This window comes from Carcharodon carcharias, chromosome 16, assembly GCF_017639515.1.
Source record: "Carcharodon carcharias isolate sCarCar2 chromosome 16, sCarCar2.pri, whole genome shotgun sequence".
NCBI classification, from domain to species: Eukaryota; Metazoa; Chordata; class Chondrichthyes; order Lamniformes; family Lamnidae; genus Carcharodon; species Carcharodon carcharias.
In genome coordinates, this window is record NC_054482.1 from 33627469 (window position 1) to 33651506 (window position 24038).

General features: G+C 42.6%; 1 protein-coding gene across 5 annotated transcripts in view; it reads right to left on the reverse strand.

Annotated features, from left to right (window-relative positions):
- rabgap1l (RAB GTPase activating protein 1-like) overlaps positions 1-24038 on the reverse strand; it is a 530937-nt gene that overhangs the window by 376068 nt on the left and 130831 nt on the right. The gene's annotated exons all lie outside the window — the stretch shown is intronic.

Here is a 24038-nt window from a genome sequence, read left to right on the forward strand (position 1 = left end):
AGAGGCTAACGGAATGCTATCCTTTAGTATGAGAGGAAATGAACATAAAAGCAAGGATGTTATGCTTCAGTTATACAGGGTATTGGTGAGACCGCATCTCGAATACTGTGTACAGTTTTGGTCTCCTTATTTAAGGAAGGGTGGAAATAAGTTGGAGGCGTTTCAGAGGACATTTACTAGATTGATACCTGGAATGAGTGGGTTGTTTTATGAGGAAAGGTTGGACAGACTGGGCTTGTTTCCATTGAAGTTAAGAAGAGTGAGGGGTGATTTGATTGAAGTACATAAGGTCCTGAATGGCCTTGACAAACTTGGCATAGAAAAGATGTTTCCTCTTGTGGATGAGTCCAGAACTAGGGGGCACTGTTTTAAAATTAGGGGTCACCCATTTAGAACAGAGGTGAGAAGAATTTTTTTCTCTGGGTGTTGTGACACTTTGGAACTCTGTCTCAGAAGGTGGTGGAGGCGGGGTCAATTAATATTTTTAAGGCAAAGGTGAATAGATTATTGTTAAGACAAGGGAATCAAAGGTTATCAAGCGTAGATGGGCATGGTGGAATTCAAAACACATGGAGATCAGTCATGATCTTATTGAATGGCGGAGCCGGATCGAGGGGCCAATCCCTGCTCCTATTTCTTATGTTCTTAGATACTCAAGTCATGACGTATCAATAGGAATAAAAGCCAGAAAGCCGAGTCCTCATGTTACACAATGAGTTAATTACCATTCATGAGTTTACACGTTTACAATGGGAGAATGTTGGTTCAAAAAGGAAAACAAGAGTATTAAGAGCAGTACTTGAGATTACCTTAGAACATAAAAAAAATGAATGATAAAAGAACAATGGTCAAATATTTGCTGCTATATTATCACTAACAGCATCCAGCAAGGAGAAAATTTTTCACCTCAGAATTTAAACCCGTGAAAGCCTGCTGTTGGTTATTAAAGAAATGAACATCCACTGCGGGGTTGAGAAACATACACCTTCCTTTCCAAAAACAAACTGATTATGGACAGTAAGGAGAGGATACAAGGATTTCAGTGCTCTCTCGTCCCTGTCCAAAACAAAGGGGAGGTCTGTGATAGGACAGAAGACGGGAGACATTAAAAGACTAAAAAATTAATGGGAATAGTCAAAGGGTATGTTAATAGATTAAGCAAAGAAGCAAAAGATTGGTCTAAAGGAGGTATAAATGACAGAATATTAAACAGCTGCCATCCAAAATCAGAAGTGAGAAAAGCAAAATTAAGACTGAAACCTGCAAAGAAAATGAGTCAAAATGGGTGAGGGGTGGGGTTGTGGTGCGGGGTGGGTTTGAGCAGGGATTGTAGTCTGAAATTGTTGAGTAAATACCTAATGGAAAGATATACTGTTCCCTGAGCTTTCATTCAGTCTCACTGGAACAGAGCAGTAGGCTGAGAACAAAGAAGTCTGCATGAGTGCAAGGTGGAGAATTAAAATAACAGGCTACCAGAAGCTTGGGGTTATGCTTGCAGGCTGAGTAGAGATCTTCCATAAAATTGGACAAAGTTTTGTTGAGCTGGTGTGTGTGTGTGTGTCTGTGTCTGTGTCTGTGTGTGTGTCCAGGGATATTCTACACAGCTGGACCAGTGTGACTTCTTGCTTTATGCTCTAAAGCAGTTTTTCGATTGACTGGATGTACATTGGAGGAATTTCTGGTAGGGCAGTAGAATTCAATTGAAACATTTTGTCAAACAAAGATGGCAATTGGTTGGAATGAAATTGAAACATGAGGAGGGCATTTTATAAAAAAATGTACATTTTCAATTTCCAAAGTCCTAAGTGAATAAATGATGGGTTAGTGTTGTCAAAACAGCCTGCACCTGCACAAATTCATAGTTTTCTTCTGTAACAGGAGAATAGTATGGGTTTTTGATTTGCGATATGACCAGACATCATTATAGAAGGTCATATATGGCAAAAGAGTAGAACTGTATACAGTAAATGTTTGAACTGACAAATGATATCTCAATTTACTCATTATTCTTATGCAACAAGAAACACTCTGTAACACTTTTGCTATCTGTTCATTCCAATTTAACAACTCGTCAATCACAACACCTAGGGACATTGTGCTCTTCTTCAATATCAACTCTATCCATCTTAATTCCTTCTTGAGATTCATTCAATTGTGCTTTTTTTTGATTTGAAGCAAATAAAATTTGTTTTTTGTAAATTTAGGGATAGCTGCAACTACGAAACCATGTGGGTAATTTTGGTAGATCACAATTTAAAATGAAGAACAGGTCCTCCATACTGGAATGTAAATAGAATATCTTGGTGTCATCAGTGAAGAGAACTAGCATTGGTCAGGAGAAGCATTTACTATGTCAGTAATGTAGCTAAGAAATAGTAGCAGACCAAGACTGGAGCCCTGTGGTACTCTACACTTAATAGTCAATATAAAAGAATATGTTGAATCAAAACATGTAAACTGCTTTCTTCTGGAAGGTTATGGTGGAACCATGAAAGAGCAATTCCTCTAACTCCATAGTAATGTAAGTCGAAGTAGAATAGAATTATACAGAGTATCAAAGGCCTTACTAAGATCCATGAAAACCCAGACTCCAAGTTCTTTTTGCACTAACAAGTTTGATATCCTGTCAAACCTATCAGCGAGTGTTAAGCCAGTGGAATGATGCTGACTGAAACCATACTGATTTGGGTTTAGCTGATTTTGACATGACAAAAAGGAATACAATCTATTGTAAACAATGCATTCTAATATTTTTGAAAAGCTCTACAGTATGGAAATTTGGTGATTGTTACTGAGAAAGGACATGTCTTTTTTATGAATTGGGATAATGTTTGAGGTTTTCACAAATGATGGAAAAATGCAAGATGACAATGAAAGATTATCCACATGAGTAAGAGGATCAACAATAACTTTTTTCAATAGATTATTGCTTACTCGTCATGACCAGCAGAATTACTGGTCTTGTGCAATTAACAACTTTCATTATTTCACCTCAGTTTGTACAAGTTAGAAACAGTGAGTCAGTAAAACAATCAGTAAGGAAATCTTTCAATATTTTTGTACTCTGAGATATTTTGGAGACTTGTTCAATGTTTATGAAATAACTATATAGAAATAACTAGCAATATCTTAAGGCATGCCAAAAACTCTATCTTTATGTACATGTTTTTGTTGTAATTGAATGGGTTTTGAATTGCCCATTAGATCAATTTGACTCGCATCTTGCTGTTTACTCTAGTATATAAAACAACATAAAAGATACAAATTCAGTAACTCAAATACACAAACTTTTGCATAATTACAGTGCAAAGCGTAGAGTAACGCGCGCACAGTGCGAAACAAACAGTAACGCGTGCAGTGCGAAACAAACAGTAACATGCGCACAGCGCAAAACAAACAATAACGCGCGCACAGCGCGAAACAAACAGTAACCCGCGCCCAGCACAAAACAAACAGTAACGCGCGCCCAGCGCGGAACGTACAGTAACGCGCGCCCAGCGCGGAACGTACAGGAACGCGCGCCCAGCGCGGAACGTACAGGAACGCGCGCCCAGCGCGAAACGTACAGGAACGCGCGCCCAGCGCGAAACGTACAGGAACGCGCGCCCAGCGCGAAACATACAGGAACGCGCGCCCAGCGCGAAACATACAGTAACACAGCGCGAAACATACAGTAACAGCGCGAAACGTAGTAAAGCACGCCCAGCGCGGAACGTACAGGAACGCGCGCCCAGCGCGGAACGTACAGGAACGCGCGCCCAGCGCGGAACGTACAGGAACGCGCGCCCAGCGCGGAACGTACAGGAACGCGCGCCCAGCGCGGAACGTACAGGAACGCGCCCCCAGCGCGAAACGTACAGGAACGCGCGCCCAGCGCGAAACGTACAGTAACACACAGCACAAAACGTACAGTAACAGCGCGAAACATACAGTAACAGCACGAAACGTAGTAAAGCACGCACAGCACGAAACGTAGTAACGCACGCACAGCACGAAACGTAGTAACGCGCGCCCAGCGCGAAACGTACAGTAACGCGCGCCCAGCGCGGAACGTACAGTAACGCGCGCCCAGCGCGGAACGTACAGTAACGCGCGCCCAGCGCGGAACGTACAGTAACGCGCGCCCAGCGCGGAACGTACAGTAACGCGCGCCCAGCGCGGAACGTACAGTAACGCGCGCCCAGCGCGGAACGTACAGTAACGCGCGCCCAGCGCGGAACGTACAGTAACGCGCGCCCAGCGCGGAACGTACAGTAACGCGCGCCCAGCGCGGAACGTACAGTAACGCGCGCCCAGCGCGGAACGTACAGTAACGCGCGCCCAGCGCGGAACGTACAGTAACGCGCGCCCAGCGCGGAACGTACAGTAACGCACGCAATACATGCACTGTTTAAACATACGGTTTAGTCCACACACACAGTGAAAATTGCACAGTAAAGCATGCAGTGTGAAAAACACTAACACAACGCACAGAACAGACCTACAGTGTGAAACACATGGAGGCTGAGAAACATACATTAACACATGCAGTGAGAGACAGATACACAGGCACAGCGCAAAATGCACAGTAACATTTACACAACGCAGTAACTCATGCAGTATGAAACGCACAGCATCACATTTACAGTGCAAAAGGTACAGTAACACAAGCACATTGTGAAATCCACAGTTGCGCATACACAGTGCGAAACACACCGCACGCACGGTGCGAAACTCAGAAATGCATGCAGTGCAAAACAGTGCTGCATGCACAGTGTGAGTTATACAGCAACGCAAGCAGAGTGCAAAATGTTCAGATCCAAATGCATACAGACAATAAGAAGCTTACAGAAAGATTTATGCAAACAATAGAAAACAAAAAACTTATGGTTCAGTGCAGGAAAAAAAAAGGAATGAGCAGGAAGACTGAGGCACAGCCTTGCAGAAAAATGGAAAAAAGAGAAAGAGACGCGGACACAAACAGGTCAGCTGGGGTCAACTTTGAAATTGTGCGTGAGCAAGAGGGCGGAAGGATGGGGGTTGGGGGAGAAAATCAGAAACACACAAAGAAAGAAAAAGAGTACAAGGGAAACACGGGCATGGTTTCAGGAAGAGACACAAAATTCACATTTTACTGAATAATGAGACACAAACCAGTTACTACATTTATAAAAGCCAAAACCATGAGTAGTTTTTATTCCCTGATGTCCCTCCAAGTCTTTTCTGGGATGTGGGGACAGGGTTGTGCCTCAAGATGCAAGTACATTTACCTCGATTGGATTCAGGAATCTGTAGCTGAGTTGCAAATCCCATTAAATTTGGGCAGCACTGCCCTCCTGAGGTGGGTTTTTTTTACAAATCACTTGCTAAGCCCCTTTTTAAGGAGCCACAGTAAATGCATTTATTTGGAATGATGAGTGACCAAGGTAAGTTCAAGACACACACCCGCAATATTTAGATGCAACTTATCAGACACAGTTTTTGAAAAAAACAATCACCATTAAGACACAAAGACATTCAGTTAGAGGTAAGATAGTGATTCTTCTTTCTAAATTTTTTTGATTTCCATTGTAACTCTGCTGTTTTACTGAGTTGTTTTCTTACAAGCTATTTAAAACTCTGTTTACTTGGCTATTTTATAAGCTGTGCCTGCTTGCTACTCCGATTGTAGCGTAATTTGAAGCACCAAACAAAGATTCACTGCAAAAGAAAAGCACAATGTAATCTCATACTTCTGCTGAGTGCCCATGTTTGCACTAACAGGGAAAACCATTAGGATGCAAAGCCAACATATACAGATTTCAGCCTTGGCTCAGTTGGTAGCATGCTCGCGTCTGAGTCCGAAGGTCATGGGTTCAAACACTCCAGAAACTAAACAACCCAGGGTGACATTATAGTACAGCTGCACTGTCAGAGGTGCTGTCCTTCAAATGAGACATTAAATGGAAGCCCAACGGTCCGCTCAGGCGGATGTAAAAGATTCTATGACACTATTCTCCTTGGTATCCTGGCTGACCTCTCAACCCTCATCAAAACTCTCAAAAGAGGTCACATCCAAGAGATTAGAAAATTGTGCATGTCAATCCACTATTTAAGAAAAGTGAGAAGGAGAAACTAGGGAATTATCGACAGTTAGGCTAACATCTGTTGGGGAATTACTAGAGTCTAAACTAAGGATAGAGTGACATGCAGAGATCTCAGTGGATCAAGGAGAGCCAACATGGATTTGTAAAGGCCTCAGGAACCTGAGGGAATATTTTGAAGAGGTGACTAAAAGTACTGGTCAAGAAACTGTCTATAGGTGTTATTTATGTGGACTTCCAGAGGAGATTTGATAAAGTCCCTCAAACGAGACTGTAAGCTAAACTTGAAAGTCATAGAATTAAAAGTAAATTAATAACTTGATTAGGAAATTGGCAGAGCAAGCAGGAAACAGAGTATAGAAATAATGGGTGCATCCTCTAATTAACAGAATGTAGCTAGTGGTGCCCTGCAAGGATGTGTTGGGACCTCATGTATTCACCATATTTATGAATGACTGAGCTGATGGGATAGAAAGCCACATCCAAATTAGCCAATGTCACAAAGATAGTTGGTGATGTAGTGGTAATGTTACTGGGCTAGTAACCAGAGGCTGAGACCAATGTTCTAGAGATGCAAATTTAATTTCAATTATGTCGTAAATCTGAAATAAAAATAGTCTCAGTAATGGCGACCATGAAACTACCAGACGATCATAAAACCCTCACCTGGCTATATCTTCTGCCACTTGTCCCATCAAGACTGTGGTGATGGCGATTTGACGCTGATCACTGGAGCTCCCCTTCACCTGAACCCCTGCTCCTCTGGCAATTTCTCCTCCTTTGAGCTTCTCACTTGCTCCATCTTCCCACCCTCTCTTTTAAAATCACTTTGTATTGCTTAAGGCACAATAAAAATTTTAGCACCAAGATTTCTTCACTGCTTTCCTCTCAGCCTCTGCACCGAATGACTTCTCATCCTCGGTGATTTTAACTTCCATCTCAATTCATGTTTTCTCGCCTCTGAGTTCACTGCCCTCTTATCCTCCCTAAATCTCTCCCTCCATCTAAACAGCCCAACCCATATTCATGGTCACTGCCTTGACCTTACCATCTCACGTGGTCTCGCCATTTCCACAGTTTCAATCACAGATAAGACCATCTCTCATCACTTCCTTGTATCACCCCCCCACCTACAACCCAACCCTTTCGTATCCATCGCTGGAAAAACCTATTCCCCAATTCACTTACAACTGCACTTTCAAAATCCCAACGATCTCGCCTCTGGCCCTCCGATCACCACAACATTTCTGCAGCTACTGATTTACTCAACCTCACCCTCACCTCCACCTTTCATATCCCAATAAAACCATTCCTCTCCCTCACCCTGGCCCTTCCCTCTGCTACAACCCTCATCTCCACTCACTTAATCCAAGGGACTCAGCCGTGAAAGGATATAGTGGACAACTGGTTTATCCATCCATCCACTGCCAGATCTGGCTGGAGCGTTCCAAACACTCCCGGCTCCTCCCCTCATCTGCTAAAACTGCTGACTATTCCAGGGTCATCCTGGAATGTAAAGATAACCCCCGGCTTCTTATCTCGACTGCAGATCGTCTTCTTAAACCCCTCTCCCTGTCCCCTCTACCCTCACCTCCAATAACAAGTGTGAGGGGCTCACGGACCTCTTTGTCACTAAGATTGAGATAATCCAATCAGCTGCCTCTGCCACATCCCTCCCTTCCTTTAGCCAAACTCCCAATAATATTCCCTCCTGCCTGAGCCCTGAACTCACATCTTTCTCCAGTTTTTCTCCTATCTTCCCTCATGTCCTCTCTGAGCTAATCTTGTCCATGAGATCCACCTCCTGTTCCTTCGGTCCTATTCCCACCAAACTGCTGATCCCACAACTTCCCCTCCAGGTCCCCATGTTAGCCCATATTGTAAACGCTTCTCTCTCTTCAGGGGTTGTTCCTCTCTCCTTTAAATCTGTCCCTCTCCTCAAAACCCCCTTGACCTTTCCATTCCTGCAAACAATTGCCCCATCTCCAACTTCCCTTGCCTCGTCAAGTACCTGAATATCCCAAATTCATTCTTATCTTTCCCAGTATTCCATGTTTGAATCCCTCCAAAGAGGTGTCTACCCTGCCACATTACCAAAACGCCTCTTATTACAGTCACAAATTACCACCTTTGACACAGTTACACAGGATAGATTCCCCCCTCGAGCTATCTGCAGCCTTTGACACAGTCGACCACACCATCCTCCTCCAACAACTCTCCAGTGTCCAGCTCAGCAGGATGCTCTCACCTGGTTCCACTCTTGTCTATCTAATCATCACCAAGGAATCACATTCAATGGCTTCATTTCCTGTCCCTGCACCGTTGCCTCTGGTGTCCCCCAAGGATCGATCCTTGGCCCCTCCTATTTCTCATCTACGTGCTGCCCTTCGGCAACATCATCCAAAAGCATAGTGTTAGTTTTCACATGTACGCTGAAGACCACCAGATCTACCTCACCACCGCCTCTCTCGACTCCTCTACTGTTGCTAAATTATCCGACTGCTTATCCCACATCCTTTACTGAATGAGCAGAAATATCCTCCAATTACATATTGGGAAGGCTGAAGCCATTGGTTTCAGTCCCCACTCCAAACTCTGTTCTCTTAACTACTGACCCCATCCCTCTCCCCGGTAACAGTTTGAGATTAAACCCATCTGTTCACAACCTTGGGGTCACACTTGACCCTGAGATGACCTTCTGACCTCATATTTGTGACATCACTAAGACCACTTACTTTCACCTCCATAATAGCGCTTGACTTCGCCCCTGTCTCAGCTCATCTGCTACTGAAGCCCTCATCCATGCCTTTGTTACCTCTAGACATAACTATTCCAATACACTCCTGAGGTCTTCAGGTCATCCAAACTCTGCTGCCTGCATCTTAACTCACACCCTATCACCCCTGTGCTCAATGACCTAGTTAATCAGCATCTTGATTTTAAAATTCACATCCCTGTTTTCAAATCCTTCCATGGCCTCGCTCCTCCCTAACTCTAATATCCTCCAGCCCCACAACCCTCTGAAATATCTGCGCTTCTGTAATTCTGGCCTCTTGTGCATTCCTAATCATAATTACTCCACTATTGGTGGTCTCACCATTAGTTGCCTGGGCCCTAAACTTGGGAAACCCCTCCCTATGCCTCCCCATCTCACTTTCCTCCTTTAAGGCCCTGCTTAAAACCTACCTCTTTGGCCAAGTTGTTGATCAGTTGACCTAATATTTTGTGGCTCAGTGTCATACTTTATAATGCTCATGTAAAGCATCTCGGGACGTTTTATTATATAAATCTAAGCTGTCATTTTTCGGTTCCTCAGAGGTTGGTGTTAGGGCTGCTGATCTAATGATCTAGACCTGGGTGTACAGGGCACCATTTCAAAATTTGCAGATGACATAAAACTTCAAAGTATTGTGAACTGTGAGGATGATCATTATGAACTTCAAAAGAACATAGGCTGGTGGAACGGGAGGAAAATGGCAGATGAAATTTAATGCAGAGAAGTGTGAAGCGATACATTTGGGTAGGAAGAATGTGGAGAGACAATATAAAATAAAGGTTACAATTTAAAGGAGGATGCAGAAGCAGACCATCCTGGGATTATATATGCATAAATCATTGCAGGTTGCAGTGTAGGTTGAAAGAGCTGTTAAGAAAACATACAGTAACCTGGGCTTTATAAATGGGCTATAGAGTACAAAAGCATTTAAGTTATGTTAAACCTTTCTAAAATACTGGTTTGCCTTCAACTGGAATACTGCATCCAGATCTGGGTATCACACTTTAGGAAGGATAGGAAAGCGTTAGAGAAAAGATTTATGGGAATGAATCCAGGGATGAGGGGCTTAGTTATGAGGGTAAATTGGAGAAACTAAGAGTGTTCTCCTTAGAGAAGAGATGGTTGAGAGGAGATTTGATAGAGATATTCATGAGGGACTTGGTTACAGTAGATAGGAAGAAGCTGTTTCCATTGTCAGGAGGGTTGAAGGCTAGATGGCAGGGATTTAAGGTGATTGGCAAAAGAAACAACAGCGACCATGTGGAAAAGCTTTTTTTAGGCAGCCTATGGTTATGTTATGTTCTGGAATGCACTGACTGAGTGTCTGGTAGAAGCAGGTTCAATCGAGGTTTCAAAAGAGAATTGAATAATTATCTGGAGAGAAAAAACCTGCAGGGCTATGGGGAAGAGGGGGAGTGGAACTAGGTTAAGTCATCTTGCAGAGAGCCGACACAGACATGAGGGGCTGAATGGCCTTCTTCAGTGCTGCACCATTCTATGACTGCAGTGTGTGGATTCCAGTGAGTTATCCCAACGATTGTAGTGTGCAGTAGTGAAAGATAACAAACAACTTAATTAGTAACCCAGTTTTCACTTTGAGAGGCTTAGGGACATTGGCAGCTTATTCCACACAGTCCTTCATCATCAAATCTACACATAGGTCTCTCTGCTGTACTGTGTGTTTCATGGAGGGAATCGATACTGAGTAGCATTGCAATTAGACCAAGTGTGCAACTAAGGATATGAATCTGTGCCAGGGGGAACTAAGCCCCATGGCAAATCAAACTCCCAGCAAATCTGCTGCTGCTTATGATTGCAGGTTGGTTGAAACAGTTCTAAATTACTGAATTGGGGAGAGTAAAAGTTAGCTTCAAAAACAACCATAAAAAATGCAAGCTGTGTTATTAAACCACAGGTCTGTCAGCATCTGGAAAAAAACATTTTTGATTAAGAACCTAGCTCTAAGTGCCTTGACTCAACAAAGACCTTCCCCCATCTCATTGCCTGATGTTGATAGACCTGCTATGTATTTCCAGTGTCTTTTGCTTTTAGCTGTAGCATCCAAAGATTGCAGTTTTTCTTTCCATCTTCACCGCTGGCCTCAACGCCCAAATCTTCTAGTCAAAGACCACATTTTTATAAAATGCCATTCACACGCTCAGCACGTCCCAAAAGTTGCACATCAAGCGAGTTACTTTTGTAGGCAGAAATAGCAACCAATTTGCACACAGCAAGGACCCACAAAGGGGAAGATGATTAATCAGTATGTCAGCCTTGAAGTTCTGCTTCTCTTCATTGTGATCTTTATTTGTCTCCCTTCACTCTCTTCCTGCTTATTTTACTGCAGTGTATATGTCATAAATCCAATGTCACTTCCCTTGAGGATTTCACCTTTGCCCGATCAGGCCCACTCATGATCATTAACATCTCAGAGGTATTGATGCACTTTTGAATCCTGTTCTCACTCCATCATGCCATCAGCCTGCTGTATTATACACCATTGCATGCATTCCTTTGGCCTTTCTTTATAACATCAGTCATGGGTCAGTTAGTAGCACTTTTCACTCTGAGTCAGAAGATCAGAAGCTTCACTCGAGCACATAATCCAAGATGAACTCCCGGCACACTACTGAGGGTACTTCACTGTCGGATGTGACATCTTTCAGATCAGACATGAAACCAGCAGTTCTCCATCCAGAAGCCATGAGGAGGTTTCAAGAGGTGCACCAAAGATAACCCATGGAACTCTCGCTTCATCCATCTTGCAATCCACCGTCCTCCTGACCAATAATATTTGCCTAACTCTCACATCTGCATTAGATCTTGCCGGTCTGGTTGTTCGTTTAACGCTTTTAACAGGCAATGCGAATCCCATCAGCGCAGCAATGGCAGGTAGGGTTGGGTCATGCTGCCGACATGGCTGTGCAGGATGATCCAGTGCAGAGAAAGATACACCAGGACTACAACAAGATTACACTGAGATTATCACCAGCAGCATCCAAAACATAGTGGGTTTCCTCAATTTATTCAGTAAGGAGCAGCAGCCAGTGAATAATAAGTAATGTAGCAATAGAGTCACCCACTCACTCTGGTTGGCGCCTGTAATACTGGGGTTTAAAGCATCCTTCAGGTCAGATCTTGTGTGAGTTTGTCTTTGACTTGATGCAGCAGAAAAGTAAAACTGCATCTAATTTCCAGTTGAAAAAGAGACATGTATTCTAAGCTTTTCGTCTTGCACTCATCAGGACAGATCACAAGATTGGCAACAGCAAAGGGAACAACAATTTATACTGTATGAGAAGAGTGTGCTGATTGGTTGGCTAGTAGCATAGAAATATAGAACATAGAAAAGTAGGAGTAGGTCATTCAGCCCTTTGAGCCTGCTCCGCTATTCAATCTGATCATGGCTGATCCTCTATCTCAACGACACACTCCCGCTCTCTCCCCATACCCCTTGAAGCCTTTTGAGTCTAGAAATCTGTACTTAAGGAAATATATAATCTATGGTAGAAAATTACACGGTTCACCACCCTCTGGGTGAAGAATTTTCTCCTCATCTCAGTCCTAAATGGTCTACCCCGTATCCTGAGATTGTGACCCCTTGTTCTAGACCCCCCCAGCCACAGGAAACATCATCCCTGCATCCAGTCTGTCCAGCCCTGTCAGAATTGTTTATGTTTCAATGAGATCCGCACTCATTCTTTTAAACTCCAATGAATACAGACCTAGTCAGCCCAATCTCTCCTCATGCAACAATCCTGCCATTCCAGGAATCAGTCTGGTGAACCTTCACTGCACTCCCTCTATGGCAAATATATATTTTCTTAGGTAAGGAGAGCAAAACTGCACACAATACTCCAGGTGTGGTCTCACCAAGACCTTGTATTGCTGCAGTAAGACATCCTTAATCCAGTACTCAAGTCATCTTGCAATGAAGGCCAACATACCATTTGCCTTCTTAACTACTTGCTTTCAGTGATTGGTGCACAAGGACACCCAGGTCCCTTTGTACATCAACATTTCCCAATCTATCACCATTTAAATAATATTCTGCCAATCTATTTTCCCTACCAAAGTGGATAACTTCACGTTTATCAACTTTATGCTGCATCTGCCATGTACTTGCCCACTCACTCAACTTGTCTAAATCGCCTGGAAGCCTCTTAACATCCTTAACACTCACATTCCCACCTAGTTTTGTCTCATCAGCAACCTTGGAAATATTACATTTGGTTCCCTCATCAAAATCATTGATATATATTGTGAATAGCTAGGGCCCAAGCACTGATTCTTGCCGTCACCGCCTGCCATTCTGAAAAAGATCCATTTATTCCTACTCTGTTTCCTGTCTGCTAACCGACACTCAATCCAGTCAATACAATACCCCTAAATCGCACGTGCTTTAATTTTGCACACTAGCCTCTTATGAGAGACTTTATCAAAAACTTTCTGAAAATCCAAATATACCACTGATTCTCCCTTATCTATTCTGCTAGTTATATCCTCAAAAAACTGCAGTAGGTTTGTCAAACATGATTTCCTTTTCTTAAATTCATGTTGACTTTGTCCAATCCGGTTGATATTTTCTAAGTGGCCTGTTATCACATCCTTTATAATAAGGATTTTCCCTACCACTGATGTTAGGCTAACCAGTCTATTTCCATTTTGTCCCTCCTTTTTTATAGTGGGGTTACATTTGCCACCTTCCAATCTGCTGGGACTGTTCCAGAATCTACAGAATTTTGGAAGATGACAACCAACGCATCCATTATTTCCAAGACCATCTCCTTTAATGCTCTGGGATGTAAATTATCAAGCCCTGGGGATTTATCAGCTTTCAGTCCCGTTAATTTCTCCAGCACTTATTTTCAGTAATACTAATTTCCTTCAATTCCTTCTTCTCTCTAGACCCTTGGTTCCCTAGTATTTCTGGGAAGTTATTTGTGGTCTTCCTCTGTGAAGGCAGAACTAAAGTCATTGTTTAATTGCTCTGCCATTTCCTTGTTCTCTATTATAAATCCTCCTGTTTGTGACTGTAAGAGCCCTACATTTGTCTTCACTAATCTTTTTCTGCTGACATACTTACAGAAGCTTTTACAGTCCTCTTTTATGTTCCTTGCAAGTTTACTCATACTCTATTTTTCTCCTCTTAATCAATTTCTTGGTCCTCCTTTGCTGAATTCTAAATTGCTCCCAATCCTCAGGCTTGTTACTTTTTCCAGCAACTTTATGTGACTCCTCTTTGGATCTAATACTTTCCTTAATTTCTTTTGTTGGCCGTGGTTGGGCCGCTTTTGTGTTTTTGTGATTTTGCGCCAAAGAATATATAACACTTGCAACGCAACAGTTGCAGACTGCAATTACATTTGTTCCTTAAATATTAGTCATGGTATATCCATATGCTTTTTAATGATTTCCCCAATCTATCTTAGCCAACTCACACCTCATACCTTTGTAGCTTCCTTTGTTTAGATTTAGGACCCTAGTTTCAGATTGGACTACTTCACTTTCTAACCTAAGGAAGAATTCTATCATGTTAGGGGCACTGTTCCCTAAAGAACCCCGCACAACAAGATTATTAATTAACCCCTTCTCATTGCACAAAACCAAATCTAGGATACCCTGTTTCCTAGTCGGTTCCTCGATGTACTGTTCTAAAAAATCATTTCATACACACTCCAGGAAATCATTTGCCACAGTATCATTGCTAATTTGGTTTGCCCAGTCTATATGTCGATTAAAGTCACCCATGATTATTGTAGCACCTTTGCTACATTCATCTTTAATTTCCTGGTTAATACTGTCCGCTACCTTACCACTACTGTTTGGAGGTCTATGTACAACTCCCTTTAATGTTTTCCAACGCTTGTTGCTTCATAGGCTCCACCCAGGCTGATTCTACATCTGGACACAGATTGGTAGAGGCATTGCCATGGAGAATGCAGCAGGGAACAGTTAACTGTGTAATGAATTACCTGTGAAATAAACAGACTTTACTACAGTGTATATGCGAGAGCAAAATGCTGCGGATGCCGGAAATCTGAAACAAAAGCAGAAAATGCTAGAAAAACTCAGCAGGTCTAACAGCATCTGTGGAGGGAAAAACAGAGTTAACGTTTCGAGTCCGTATGACTGCTCTTCAGAGCGCTCTGAAGGAGAGTCATACGAACTTGAAATGTTAACTCGTTTTTCCCTCTACAGATGCTGTTAGACCTAAGTTTTTCCAGCATTTTCTGTTTTTGTTTTGTGAGAGAGGTAGTTTTGTTTATTCAAATATACAATACTAAGCATCACAAACATTGTGGAGTTCTTCCGCACTCACGAAAAGAACTCGAAGCGTTATTGCAAGATGGTTTCCAGAATGGTCTGTTACCTTACGTTAATCAGATTGGAAACAGTGCTTTGAAATCCAACAAACTGAGCATCTCTTAATTCTGCAACGTGTCCAACAATGCTTGCTAAGGAAGGCATTTTGAGACCTTCATCATCACCCTGCTGGCAGGATAAAAGCAGATCATTCACTTCTTATCTCAAGTTTCCAAGCTTCTCAATGCAGCGTTCCCACAGTACTGCACTGGAGATTATAAAACCAACCTTCTCATCACATTAAATAAAATAAGAATAATATCGATATGTTTAATTGCAAAACCAAGGAAACCCGGGAAAAGTACTTGTGGTGTGTTACGGGAGTGGGGGGGATCTGTGAAATTTTTATAACACTGAAAGAGGGGCGTCAGACATAAAATATTTCCTGCCACTATTTCAAAGAGTAGGGCAGCGCTCCCCAGGTCCTCAGCAATATTTTTCTCTCAACAAACATCACTAAAACAGGTTACCTGGTCATTGCAACATTACTGTTTGTGGGAGCTTGCTGTGCACGAATTGGCTGGTGCGTCTCCTATATTCCAACAGTTACCACACTTCAAAAGCGTATCATTGACTGTGAAGCACTTTGAGACATCCTGAGGCCGTGAAAGGCACCTTGCAAATTAAGTACTTTCCTTGAAAAGGCTGTTAATCCAGTTAGCAAATTACCAAAACAGGTTGAGTATTCACTAACCCTCAAAATGGAAAACCCTCGACAGCCTGTATGTCCTAATTACTAGGTGGCAATGTGCCACTAAGCCGCAGGGGTGTGCAGCAGTGCAGTAGCCTAAAAAGTACCATGCAGCCTCTGTTCTGTGAGAACTAATGTGTGTGCACGGCAGCAAAAAAGAATTTCATGGGAGCAAGCTCTGAAACGGAAAAGGCTGAACATGACAAATAACTTTTAAAGGGAACATTGCTGGGTAATATTTTAGAATGGAACTGTACCTCTCACTGTGGCTAGTGCACGGAGATAGGTGCATCATACAATTTGTTGTTCAAAGGTTTAGGTGAAACATTATGCAGGGGAGGGTAGCATAGTGGTAATGTTACTGGACAGGTAACGCAGAGCCTGGGACAAATGCTCCATGGACACAAGTTCAAATCCTAGCTAGGGGACTTTAAGTTCAATTAATTAATAAATCTCAAATAAAATCTTAGTCTCATTAACAATGATTATGATACTACCAGGTGGTCCTAAAATTTGATTCACTAATGTCCTTTAGAGAAGGAAATCTGCTGTCCTTATCTGGCCTGCCCTACATGACTCCAAGCCCACAGCAATGTGGTTGATTCTCAACTGCCTGATGGCTGAATGGCTGAGCAAGCTATTCAGCTGTAGGCGGCTCACCACCACCACCTGCTTTATGGGTGTTAGGAATGGGTTTTAGCTTTAAAATTTAAATTTGATTTGTATTTCTGTACCTATGTGTTAAGAAAGGTCAAATTGAGTTTTAGTTTCATTTTAAAAAGGTGCCTGCATTTCTAAAGAGGTTTTTTACAACTGTAAGCTAAGGTAAATAAACAAGGGTGGAAGAATTGGGCTGTTGCCCAGCAACAAGGCTCCAAAGAGGCAGGTCCCTCGCACAGACATACACAGAAAAGCTAGAAACAGCAGTTTTGTTTTTCAAGCTGTTTGACTGCAGTTGGTTTTGAAAGTAGCTGCCAGGGGAGACTAGAGCAAAGGAGACAGATAACCAGTTCCAAGCTAAAAGGACCCCAAAATCCAGGGGAATGGAACAAGAGAAAGTCCCAAGCAGACCTTCCAGTCAAAGGAAGGACAGTAACCTGGAAAAGGTCCCGTTAAGTGATGTTAATAGTGAGGGGCAGAGAAAGGCTCCAAGCTTCAAGTTTAAAGCTTCAAGCTGCAAAAAGCAGATTTAAAGCAAGAACAGCTTGCAAGCAGCAAGAAAATCCAAAGACACAACTGAAGATCTGTAACTCTTTGCTATGGGTATGTGAAGCAGTTGTGTACTGACAGCTGAGTCAGAGGAAGAGTGTGTGTAGAAGACAGCTTGAATGCATGTGGTGATCCAGGAAACGGGAACATCAGAAGGAGAGTTCAAAATCCTAGAGGTGGGCTCTTGTGGAAGGGATCTGAGAGAAAGCATCGCTTTGGGAGAAGATTCCAAGGCGAGTTCTTGGAGAGTGGTAATTAGAAACCCTCGTGTGAAAGACGGAGTAAAGTGAGACCGGTTGGCTCACGGTGTGACAAGTGTCTGGAGGGAGTTGAGGAGGCTTCTGCCACTTAGAGTGTGGCATGTCTGACCACATGGTGCCTATTTACTTAAATGGACTGTGTACTTATTGTGGACATTAAAGTATCAGATAGCATTTGTAATTCGTGTTATCATTACAAATCTGCATACATCTGTAAAAGGTATAGTTGTGGATGAAGGAGTATTGTAATATAATTCATCTTTTCTTGTTTAATAAATGTTTTAATATTTTGTTAGAAGTTCATTAGCTGACACCCGTGACTCTGTTCAGTGGCCCTTTCCACATAATCTAAACAAACAAATTAAAAGTTAGGATCTATCAAGCTGGGTTCCATTCTGGGATCAGGTTTTTACAGGGGTAACCTCAGGTGGGATCATAACACTAGCAACATCAATATCCCAAGAATGAATGTAAAAGAACAGTGGATTTTCTCAGCACTTCATCCATGAAGCCAACTTCATCAACCACCCAACACACAGCGCTTGCAGCCAGAGCAGCATTCAGTGGGGCATTGCATAAGGAGATCGACAGAATCATAGAATTGTTACAGCACAGAAGGTGGCCATTCAGCCTACACTGGGTCATCACAGGAACAATTTATCTAGTTCCATTCATACGAATGTACAAACGAGGAGGAGTAGGCCACTGGGCCCTTCAAACCTGCTCCGCCATTCAATATGATCATGGCTGATTTGACTATAACCTCCAGCCTAGCCCAGTAACCATTCACCTCGTTGTTTGTCAAGAATCTATCTATCTATCTCTGCCTTGAAAACATTCACAAATTCTACTTCCACTGCCTTTTGAGGAAGGGAGTTCCAAAGACTCACGGCCCTCTGGGAGAAAAAAATTCTTCTCGTCTGTCTTAAATGAGGGACCCCTTCTTTTTAAACCATGATCCCTTGTTCTAGATTCTCCCACAAGAGGAAACATCCTCTTCACATCCACCGTGTCAAGATTCCTCAGGATCTTGTATGTTTCGCCTCTTACTCTTCTAAACTCCAGTGGATACAAGCCTAGCCTGTCTAATCTTTCCTCATGAGATAATCTGCCCATTCCTGGTATTAGTTTAGTAAACCTTCTCTGAACTGCTTCTAATGCATTTACATCCTTCCTCAAATAAAGGAGCCCAAAACTGTATACAGTGCTCCAGATGTGATCTCACCAACTGAAGGATAACATCCCTACTTTTATAATCAATTCCCCTCACAATAAACAGTAACTTTCTATTAGTTTTCTTAATTAATTGTTGTACCTGCATACTAACCTTTTGTAATTCATGCACTAGAACTCCCAGATCTCTGAACCTGAGCTCTGCAATCTCTCACCATTTAGATATGTTTCATTTTTCATTCTTCCTGCCAAAATGGACAATTTCACATTTTCCCACATTATACCCCATTTGCCAGATCTTTGCCCATTCACTTAGCCCATCTATGTCCCCTTGTAGCCTCTTTATGTCCTCTTCACAACCTTCTGGAAGTCTAAGTACAGTACATCTCACTGGTTCCCCTTTACCAACAGCACATTTGGCTCCTTCAAAGAAGCCTAATAAATTGGTTAAACATGATTTCCCCTTCACAAAACCAGGCCTGATTGCCTGGCATTTTCTAAGTGCCCTGCTACATTTACCAACAATTTTCCCATGACACATGTTAAGCTAACTGGCCTGTGGTTTCCTGCTTTCTGTCTCCCTCCCTTTTTGATGTTACATTTGAGTTACATTTGCTATTTTCCAATCTAATGGCACCATCCCTGAATCCAATGATTCAACTATCTCACTAACCACTTCTTTTAAGACCCTAGGATGAAGTCCATCAGGACCCAGGGATTTGTCAGCCCGCAGCTCCAACAATTTGCTAAGTACCACTTCCCTGGTGATTGTAATTTTCCTGAGTTCCTCCCTCCCTTCCAGTTCCTGATTTACAGCTATTTCTGGGATGTTACTTATATACTCTTTGGTGAAGACCGATGCAAAATACCTGTACAATTCATTTGCCATCTCCTTAATTTCAATTATTAATTCCCCAGACTCACTTTCTAAAAGACCAACGCTCACTTTGTTAACTCTTTTCTTATTTAAGTATCCATAGAAACTCTTACTATCCGTCTTTATATTTCTAGCTAGCTTTCGCTTATACTCAAAATTTTCCCTGTTTATTAATATTTTTGTCATTCTTTGCTGTTCTTTATATTCTGTCCAATCTTCTGAGCTACCACCCATCTTTGTACAATTATATGTTTGCTCTTTAAACGTGATGCTATCTTTAATTTTTTAGTTAACCAGGGATGGTGGGTCCTCCTCTTGAAAATTTTCTCTCTCGTTAGAATGTATCTATTCTTTGTATTCTGAATATCCCTTTAAATGTCTGCCACTACAGCTCTACTATCCCTTAACCTCATTTCCCAGTTCGCTTTAGCTACCTCTGGTTTCATTCCCACATAATTGTCCTTATATAAGTTTAAAATAATAGATTTGGACCCATTCTTCTCTCCCTCAAACTGAATGTAAAATTCAGTCATATTATGATCACTGCCACTCAGGGGTGCTTTCACTAAGAGGTTATTAATTAATCCAGATCATTGCACAATACCAGCTCTGGTATAACCTGCTCTCTAGTTGCCTCCAGAACATGCTGTTCTAAGAAACTATCCTGAAAACAATGAACACATCTAGGTTACCTCTGCCCATCTGATTTTTTCCATCTATATGTAGATTAAAATCCCCCAAGATTATCGCCGTACCTTTCTGACAAGCTCCCATTATCTCTTCCTTTATATTCTGTCCAACCATGTAGTTATAATTAGGGGGCCTATACACCACACCCACAAGTGTCTTCTTACCCTTATCATTTCGAATCTCGAACCACACAGCTTCTACATCCTGGTTTCCTGAATTTAGGTCATCCCTCTCTACTGCGCTAATACCATCAATACTTAGCAGAGCCACCCCTCCACCTTTTCTTATGCTCCTCTCCTTTCTTAAAGTCACATACCCTTCAATATTCAGGGCCCAAACTATGTCACCCTCCAGCCATGTCTGTAAGGGCTATCAGATCGTACTTGTTTATTTCGATTTGCTGTATCAATTCATCTGTTTCATTTCAAACGTTACGTGCAATCAGATACAGAGCCTTTAATTTTGACCTTTTATTATTTTTGTAACCACCAGCTTTGACTGCTGCTTTACTCTTAGGTTTATACTCTCTATCCCTTCCTGTCATGTTCTGTTTATTCCCATATTAATACTTGTCTCTCTTGCCTTGTCTCTACTTTTTGGTTTACCACATTTTCCAAAATTTGATTCCTTGCCCCCACTATTGATATTCCTACGCCTTCTCCCCATAGCCCTGCATATTCTTCCCTTTCCGTTAATAATCCAATTCCCTCTTGAATGTCTTGATTGAACCTGCCTTCACCATACTCTTAGGCGGTGCTTTCTGGATCTTAACAACTCGCTGTGTGAAAAAGATTTCCCTCATGTTGCCAATTACCTTAAATCTGTGCCCTCTTGTTGTTGATGCTTCCACCAATCGGAACAATTTCTCTCTATCTACTGTGCCCAGGCCCTTCATGATTTTGAACATCTCTATCAAATCTCTTCTCTTCTCCAAACAGAACAGTCCTAACATCTCCAATCTACCCACTGAGGTACGTACTCTGTATTTAACTATGCTGTACCTGCCCTCAGAGCGTTTGATGGGGACAGTGTAAAGAGAGTTTTACTCTGTATCTAACCCCGTGTTGCATCTGCCCTGGGAATGTTTGATAGGGTCAGGGTAGAGTACCATTTTAACTTCAGGTACTCAAGGGTTTAATTCACCATCGCTGTGACAAGCTCAAAATTAACAGCAAAACATGCATACTTTAGGTATTGCAAGTTTTTGATAGAGATTGTAATTGTGCGTGAACTTGTCTCTAAATGAAAGTAGAAAGCTTTGAGATATAAATGAATTTGAGGATTGCCTTGAGAGTTTACTGTACTGTCTGCCTGATTATGGATTATGATGATTGCTGTATACAGCTTTATATCGAGCAGGAACATAAATTATACTCTCACAAAATTAAAAAAAAAATATTAAAATAAACTCAGCTACGATGTGCTAAAAATACATGGCTAAACTCTCAAGGCTGATAATTTCAACAATTCATCACAAATTCATACATTATGTAGTAAAAATCATCAAGAAATGAAAGCACTCAGCTTGCCAATGCCTTTCACATACTGTAATTATCAGAACTCATATAGAGAGCTCATCCAACAAAAATGGTTCCATGGTTTCAGAAGAGCAATTTTCATTTTTTGTGAGGCCAGAAATACACAAAACACTGTTCCATCACATTGCTGGGAAAATATAAATAAGATGGTCATATGTCTAATAGTGGATAAATACACCATAGGGTAACACAAGGATTTATAGCACCTATTAATGTTAATGCTTCACAGGAGTATTATCAGGCAAAATTTGACACTGAGCCAAGTAAGGAGGCACATAAGCAGATTACCAAAAGCTTGGTCAAAGAGGAAGGCTTTATAGGGTGTCTTAAAAGACGAAAGAGAGGTTGAGAGATAAACAGAGGGAATACCAGAGCTTAGGGCTGAGGGAGCTGAAGGTACGACTGCAAATGGTTCAGCGATTAAAAGTGCAGACACGCAAGGCGGCAGAATTGGACAGCTTTGGAGTTAGAGGAGGTTACAGAGATAGGGAGGGGCAAGGCCACGGAGGGGATTCGAAAACAAGGATGTGAATTTTAAATTTAAGGCACAGTGAACCAGGAAGCCTATGGATGTCAGCGAACAAAGGGGTGATGGATGAATGGGACTTTCTGCAAGTCCAGATATGGGAAGATCTCTGCTGGAAAAGTTGATCCTAACTGGGACAGCAGTTTTTTTTTTATTCCCAGAATGCAAGCAATGCTGGCCAAACCACATTTGCGGCTCACCTCCAGTTGCTGGTCTTCTCCTTGAACAGCTGCAATGCTAGTGGCAGTGGTGCTCCTATGGTGGCACAGAGTAGGGAATTTTGGGATACTAACCCCAACATGGATGAAACAGAAACAGTCAATGTCCAATTTAGGATGGTGTGCAAGTTCAAGGGGAACTTGGAAGTTCTCACAAGATTGCTGCTCTTGATCATGGTGGGAATGATACCCATCCCTTGTCAGTCCAAACCTGGATGTTATCCTGGTTCTGCTGTCGGCTGGCATGCATTACTTCATTGTCGGAGGAGATTTGAATGGATGAGAACACTGGAATCAAAGCAAACTGTTCAACACTCTTTGAGGTGCAGCTAAACAAGTAAAACTGGCTTCAGTTCCCCTCCATCACAGAGGAGAGTATTATACTCCTGATAGCTATCCAATGGTCCCTGCAGAAAAGTCTGCATGTGTGAACATTAGTTTGGATGGCATTAGACTCATCAGGGGGTTTCACAGGTAGATGGAACTGTACCCCATCAAGGGCTGGTGGTGGGAGGCGGAAGACTGGATCTTTTTTATTTATTGTAATATGTGGGGAGGTTATGTAGGAAATCCCCAATGACTTAATAGTAGAACAATAGCCTCAAAACTTCCAGTAACATACATAGTGCTGTATTTCACTAAGCTAGAAAATTCCCTATTTACAGCGTATGGCTGTTATGGTTCAGTCTTTGTTCTTTGTTCACAATGCCTGGGTTAGGACACACACAATAAATATTCTGCCACAGAACTAATTTAATCACAAATGCAACACAGCTATATCATACCGAAATTATTTAACACCCTCCCTCATGACTTGATGCTGGTGCTCCAAGAGCCTCGTATCTCATCTAATGAGTGAAAGGTATCAGACAAGAGAGAGAGTATCAAGAGTATGGAAGCAAGTAACGGTACACTTGGGATTCAACTGAAAATTGCTAATTGCAATTGAATGCAACACTGATAACATCAACACAAATATCTTCATTTCATACTTGAATTGTCACTACGGAAATCAAGACAAGCCAATTACAGAAGAACCGATTAGCAAATATTAAACAGCTATCAGGCTCATTTCTCAGTCCCACTCTGCCTTCCCCTAACAGTCTTATATTCTACACTTTCAGCTCTTACAATGGCCCAATTACCTGGATCTTTTCATGGCAGCTTCAATCTCTGTCCAAGTGAATTGGATTGATCATAAAAGATCCAGGGCTAGGGTTAGGGGTTGGGCCCCTCCGGGGCTGGGGCTGGGGGTGGGGGCAGGGTCCTCAGGCCCAGGGCTTGGGGGAGGGCCCCTCAGGGCCAGGGGCAGGCAACATACCCCTCAGCGCCAACTTGGGGGGGGGGGGGGGCGGCGACATACCCCTCAGTGCCAGCTTGGGGGGGCGACATACCCTTCAGTGCCAGCATGGGGGGCGGGGGGAGAGAGACATAGCCTTCAGCGCCAGGGTCAGGGAGGGCATACCCCTCAGCGCCAGCGTGGGGGGGGGCGGGGGGTGGGTGGGAGACATAGCCCTCAGTGCCAGGGTCGGGGAGGGCATACCCCTCAGCGCCAGCGTGGGGGGGGCGGGGGGTGGGTGGGAGACATAGCCCTCAGTGCCAGGGTCGGGGAGGGCATACCCCTCAGCGCCAGCGTGGGGGGGGGCGGGGGG